This window comes from Lipophrys pholis (genome assembly GCF_963383615.2).
Source record: "Lipophrys pholis genome assembly, chromosome: 10".
NCBI lineage: Eukaryota > Metazoa > Chordata > Actinopteri > Blenniiformes > Blenniidae > Lipophrys > Lipophrys pholis.
Genome location: NC_137640.1, coordinates 20,075,249 through 20,082,837, shown reverse-complemented (window position 1 = coordinate 20,082,837; position 7,589 = coordinate 20,075,249).

Here is a 7,589-nt window from a genome sequence, read left to right as displayed (position 1 = left end):
TGATGTGTATTCTTATGTTCACATCGCAGCAGGGCCGATGGTGGTCTGAATGCAGAGTCTGACACTTTTAATTAAATTTACTAATTACTTTGTAAATATAGAACCGTACACATGATTTTATTGTTTTTTAAGAAATAAAGCTTTTTTGTATGGCACAGTTCAAAGGCTCTGGGGGGTTCTGGTCTGCTTTACGGAGCAATGACTATTCTGAAATGTTGATACCCAACATAAGATATTGAACATTTGGATTTAAAGAGACAAATGCAACTTATCTTTAGACTAAAATCACACACAAGGTTCATTAAAGCCTGGTTTCTTTATCTGAACAGTATTGAGTATTATTAAGTTATTCTCACATATTGTCTTTTTTCAACTTGTAAAATCACATTTCCAGCTTATGTTTACATGATATTCCCTCCACTCAGCTTCCATGCTCCCTTTTCTAACCCTGGGTCACGGTTCGCTGGAGCCGATTTCAGCTGTCTCTGGATGAAAGCACTGTGCATGGTGGACAGGTCTCCCGTCCATCACAGGGCAAACACAGAGAGAAAGACAGTCACACATTCACTCACATGCACATTTCCATGCAATTTAAAGTCTACAAACAGCCAGAAATGTGTTGGGTTTTTTTTTAACTGCAGACAGAACATAGAGTACCAGGAAAGAACACAATTGTTCACAAATCTATTCAAACTTTTAGAAATCATACTCGTCTGTGCTTTCTTTAAGCTTTCAACCAATCACTCCACTGCACATTATCACAGCTCCAATCTGACAAGCAGAGATACAGAGTAACTGCCAAGACAGGAGGTGGATATTAAAAGGTCTTAGCAGAATACAAATATCATATTATATTCAATCAGGTTTCATTTTCATTCAAGCTTTTCATGTGTGTGTGTTAAGCTAAAATGTTTCTTTTAATAGAGTCAGTAATATCATCGTAACAATAAACATCAGAATATCCCTGGTTGGACAGCAGAACAGATGATTTCAAACTCTTTTCAAACTATAAAAACAGCTGCTGTTGTACTCTGCTGTCAATGCTACAGTATTACAGTTCTGTGATGTAGTTGTATATGGTTCTGTGAGGAACCTCATGTGTGAGGCTTCAAAAGCCAAAACTGTAAATCAGTATCACCACAGGTCTAAACTCACACTGCGTGATGTTGCAGATTCACTACTCCTCCTTCAAAAAGATGTTATGTGCCACATTTAGCGGGATAGAATTTGCAGTACTCTCCTCAGACTCAAGTAAAAATACAGTATCACACTCAGCCTGATACATGGATAATACAGAGAATACAAACAGCAATTCCCTCTCCTTTACGTCGCCTGACCCAAGGGAGTTTTCCCACTCTGTCCCACTCCTACTTTTTAACCATGCAGTTGTATTCTTACATACTGATTTCTTCATGCACTAAAACACACACACACACACACACACACACACACACACACACACACACACACACACACACACACACACACACACACACACACACACACACACACACACACACACACACACACACACAAAACCTCCTGCAAATACACCCGCCACAGTGCTGTCTGTCTCGGGCAGCAAGCCTTTCAAGAATGCTTGGTGCTACAACCTTGCAAAAATATGCGATCAGCGCCTTCAACTCACATCTTCATAAAGACTTGCATGTTGACACAAGTGATGAATGATGTTTAGTAGGAGCTATCAAAATGAGTCATGATGTCAGAAACAGTGAAGTCACTCTGTGGTTTTTTGGACTATAAACATGTGCACGAGATCATGGCATGTGCAATAAACAACAGATAAAACACAGCACATCTGCTTTTGCCTCCGGTGAATAATGTGATAATAGCAAACTGGTGACAACGCACCGAGTCTGACAAATGAAACTATCTTGGCTTACCATAACAGTTCTCCATCATCTATAAACCACTTAATGCAAATGTAGTATAGAATTAGAGTCATTAGCAAAGGCTGATTTCTATGTTGATTGTTTGATTGCAGTATATGAACTAATATGCTGAAAAAAATATGAACTGGGATTGAGCAAAAACGATGGAATTTAAGAATTACTAGAATAGAATAGAATAGAATATTTCATTAATCCCAGAAGGAAATTCTTTCTTTCAATCCACATGTCCATGTCCTCCATTCAATTCAATTCAATTCAATTTTATTTGTAAAGTGCCAAATCACATCAACAAACATCTCAAAGCGCTCTTACAATGATAGAGAACAACAGAACTCAACCAAACCCTTCCAAAGCAAGCAGATGTAACAAGCAACAGCATGCATATACAAAAAAATGACTTGGAACAATTCAACTAAATGTAATCTTGCTTGTCCACTTCAACAACCTCCTATCACTTTCTATTTCTGATGCTGCTCCAGCTGTATGTAAAAACCAGTGCACTTCATCTGCTCCGTCTCTGGTTGTTGCAAGAAAAAAGCAAAACAGGATCTTCCAGGAAACTTTGTCAAGAAATTCTTAAAAATAAAACATCTGCCGACTGATCATATGTTTTGGAGAGCATGTTGACATCTATGCAGTGGTGTTGTTGTGTCATTTTACTGATTGTGGTTTGTTTCCATATATATATATATATAAACATGTGGTGGTTTAATTTTCTTTGAAAAAAAGGTTAAAAAGGAGATCAAAAGTTAAATTTACAAACTATTTATTTAAGCTACCATAAAGTTGTGTTGTGGTTCATTTGCAATCCTATAATAGACTTTCCACTAACAAGACCACTGATATTAAACGCACCAAAAAGTGCAAACCAAAGAAACAAGAGTGCGGTGCGGACATGCGTCGAGACCGTCTGTGCGTAAAAACGGACCACTGTGTGCGCCACCATACTTTTGCCTCGTGCAAACTGTCATGCAGGATACCTGGTTAGTGGTGTCGGGCGGCAGGTTCTTAATGAGGATTTTCCTCCTGTTGCTCAGCTCCTGGCGAGTTTTGGCCAGCCTCTTCTCGATCTCCTCCGGCTCCAGCTCCGGCAGGTCGCGGAGGCTGATCCTGAGCTCGGAGGGCTGCGCGGCCGCAGCCTCCTCATCCTCCGGCTGCCGGCTCTCGGGGCTGTCCATCTCCGGGGAAAGAGTGCTATCCCGGGCTAGAGAAGAGTGAACGCTCGGCGGCTGGATGGATGAGGCTGTCGCCATCTTGGGTATCTGAGAGAAAAGTGCGAGGAGAGGAGCGAGAGAGAGAGAGAGAGAGAGAGAGAGAGCGAGGGCGAGAGCGAGAGCGAGAGAGAGAGCGAGCAGGTGGGAGGTGTGCTGGGAAAGTGCGGAGGGTGCAACGTAAAATAAATAACTGAAACAAGCGAGTAAGTGCAAATAAATAAGAATACAGTTGTAGCCTGTCAGGCGAATTGTTCCAATACATAATTTATTTATTTTGGAATAAGAGGATATTGTTTAGTTGTTTTTTTTCCACATGTATGCGTCCACTTTTCTTGTTCTTCCTAATACGCAAACATATGATGTAATATTTGCAATCGCTTGCATCTGGCGCTTTCATAGAAATCACCTGAAACTGTCTTCTGGATATCTGTCTGAATAAATAAACTAATTGAGGGTTTTTTTTCTTCTTCTGCTTCTCTTTCTTCTTCAAATGCAGCAGATTGCATATGATCAAGACTACTTCTTGTCCAGTCCGCCGGTCGGCACCACCTCGGACTCCTGGCGACCCCAACTGTCTGATAGACGTAATGTATGAGCGCCGATCACACCAAGCAGCTGTACAGTCCAATATGATTCAAAACAACATGTTTGATATGCTTCAGGACTCATTCCAGGAACAGTTCGTGATCAGCCTCTGTCAGTGTGTGTGTGTGTGTGTGTGTGTGTGTGTGTGTGTGTAAAGCAGATTTCTTCTGATTTTAGATTATAATCAACACCGACTGCATATATAATATGCCACATGTTGAATATGCAAACTTTTGCCTTCCTTCTTTAAATTGCATTGTTCTTGTTCTGCAGCCCAATTAAAATATTTCTTCTTTTGGTCAGAGCGAGAGAGCGAGAGAGAGAAATGCAATCGAGAATATCTCCAAACCGGCTGAGCTTTCCTATTCCCCGTGTGCATAATGTGACCATGAATGGCTGTGTGCCTTCCCTCCTTCCCACCCAAGTCATCCAGTGAATGCCAACCTAGCAGCCAACCAAGCCTGCCTGCCTGCTTGCCCGCCGTGGGTGGAAAGCTGCTCCTGGCAAACACAAGGGGAGCAGAGCTCCCTGCAGAGTTCCCACAATGCCTGTGTAGCTTCCGCAGGCAGCATGAGTCGCTGACAGACACACATGCGCTACACTCACACTCAAAGGACACATTCACACTCATGTAGACACACAAACATGTCAACAAGCACACATCAACTCACTTAGGAAATATTTAGAGCTCTATTATGCGAGGGCCTGTAAGAGACGGTGAAATCAACCTCCATGTTCTCTCTCTCGCCATCTGTGTGGAGCGTTTCTTGGCAGATTGAAGTCCAGACAATCACAGTTGTCAGTGGGTGAAAATGATCTCGCTCTGCCAAGTGGCTGAACCAGTGTAAGTGAAACGCAGCAACTGTAGTACGCAGAGTCTTTGTTGCATGAATGCTTCAATCAAGCTCAGCACTCTCCAGAGTGGAAAAGGCCACAGAAAAGGGCAAATTAGGCAATTCTAAACAGAAGCAATGCACGACAAACAGTGTTTTTCTTGATTACAAATCATGCCTTACATATTTTAGTTATGTACCTGTGAAAGTCCCCAGGTAAAGTAAGTGTCCCTGCAAATCAGATGAAAACTACTGCTGTCCTATGGAGAGGGCCAATGTAGAGGAGACACACATTCCCCTATAATAACATATTACCAGGTGATCATTTTATTGTATAACTATCCATGGCTTATTGATTGAACTGCTGTATATCTCAAATATGATGACCATATTGTTAACATTAAAAAGAAAAAATACTAGAGGAGCTCATCCCAGCTCATGATGAGCGACCTGGACTGGATGCCAGTCTTCACAGGGCAAACACAGAAATAAAACCAATAACCGCATACACTGACAATCATGCATGTTTTTGGACTGTGGGAAACTGGGGTACCTGGAGAAACTAAAAGCAAGCACGGGAAGAACATGCAATTTACAAAAATAGAGAAATATTTTAATGATGCAGGAGCATCGCTTTCTTTGGGTTTTGTCCAAAATACTTTAACAACCTTGTGTTTTGTGTCTAGGTTGACCAGCAATGCAATTCTAGAACTAGAGTACTAGACTAAATCTAGAATAAAACAGTTAGTTCATGTTTATTTGGCTCATATGGGCTCATGATACTTCAATCAGCACTTTAGACTCTTTACCAGCAGCAGGCAGTTCACACTGAATAAATTATAGATGGGAAGCATCTCATCCTGGAACTCAAACAGAAACAAATGGTCCGAAGCACCCATCCTGTGTGCAATGTTCAGTAAATAATGCAATTAGCCGAAATAAAGACATTTTAAAATTTGAAAAACCCTGAAAGGAAGTGAGGTTTCGACGTGAGTGCAGCTCGTACAATGGGCTTTGCCCGCGGACAGATTGGTGGACATGAATCATTGAACAGTGGTTCTCTGAAAAGACAGTGAGGACTTGCTTGTCACTTGCACAGGCTGGTTTTGGAGACGCATGAATCACTCCACTAAGTGCTAAACAACGTTTCCATGAGAGAACAATTAATTTGTTCTCGCAGTCCCTCTGGCACGCACGCATACTGGCATACTGGCACCGTGTTACACTTTGCAGACACACACCAACACACATGCATTAGCTCATGTCATCCTGCCGCAGGGCTGCAAAAAAAGTCCTGCATCTTTCAAAGCACTTTATGCACAAATCCAACCTGATAATGTTGGGCCATGCTTGACAAGTCAATGGAGGGAGGGGGGTGGGGGGGGGGGGGGTGTTCCTTGCTCTCTATGTAAAACACAAGAGCCCTGCTGGTGCTCCAATGTGTCAGCCAGTGATTCACAGCCTTTTGGAGTGGGTGGCAAGAGAGAGGAGGAGAAGAAAGCGGAAAAACGTTCGCCGCTGCTCACTGGAACCGAGAGTGTGAGGGCGTGGGTGGGCAGAGTGGCTGAACAGGCAAAGCAGGCACCTGGGATGAGCTCAGTAGGCGTGAGGATGGGAGGGGATGGGATGAAGAGGTATCAGGAGGGAGGGCTACCCATAAATGGTAAAGTGGATCATTTTGTGTGGGAGCTAATGGCGAGAATGTACACATGTGCATTTATCATATGATTGTGTCGAGCGATTATGGACATCTATTTATGAAATCCTGTCAGGGAAAGGAAAGATGGGTTGATGGGTTTTTTTTGTTTTTTTTAAAGGGTTTCTAGACTCTCCCTTCATTTAAAAGGCAGTGTGACGTTCTCACAAATGGTCACAGATAATGACAGCGTGGCGGCAATGCTACTCCTTTTCTTACAAGACCAAGGATAATGTGACCTACTAAAAACAGCTGACCTGATCAAGCATGGCCTGCAAGCACAGGTGGTCCCTGCTCAATACATGTCCTAATTACAGTGGGCATAAGCAATATGTCAAGGAAGCTGTTCCAACGTGGCGAGCAAGTCAGTCGGTGATTTAAAGTCCCATTTATTCACCAGGAGAGTTATTTAATTCTAAATCAAGACTCGGGTAAATGTGTGACGTTTTTATCTTTCGGAGGGCTTTGACTAGATTTTTTTTACAGAGTGACCACTGAACGTTGTGATCACGTCTAATTTTCAATGTGTGCTGCACGCATTTTCCACATTTCTAGCAGGAATGACCTGGTAAAATGGAAAGAGTTGTATCGTGAAGTGATTTCAAAGTTCTGTGAACTGCTCTGCGAAGACATACAGTAAGAGGATCACACTGCTTCGCTGCAATGGGGAAACTGGGACTCTTGGCAGCGGGAAATATGCTGCTAGTGAATGTCTGCTGTACTAGTTGGCAGAGCGGAGACTGACTCAAATGACCCGGGGGTGCTTGGACACCGAATGCGCTGCTCTAATTCACAGCGATTTCCCTGGCAGGGAGCAGAAGACAGCTCGGGCAAAAGGGGGAGCGCCGAGGAGAGATACTTTGACAGCGAAAAGGAGACAAAGATATTCCCATGTAAAGGAGATTTGAATGAATGCAGGCAAACAGTTTATGGGACATAGCGATATGCGGACAGGCCTGGATGTGGGGAGAGAGAGCGCCTTCGTCTCTCACCAGTGTTGAACTACTACTGAACTACTGAGTTCCCAGCGTGCCCCTCTCCATTTTCACCTCAAGGTGAACCAATTTTTCTCACTGCTCTCCATGAACTTCTCTTAAAATAGACAAAGATTATGCACTTGTTCAGAAACCATTTACAGTTATCTATGCCGCTGTTCATTTTTTAATGAAATATGAGATGCAAAAAGGCTGGTTTTATTAAAACTTTGCTAAAGAAGGAAAAAAAAAAAGCTAGGAAAGCTTGCAAAAACTCACTTTGCAATCCTTTGTTAATTATACCTTTTTCAAAAGGGACAAAAAGCCCAGATGTCTTCATTAGTATTAGAACTACTAATACATTCACAAAGTGA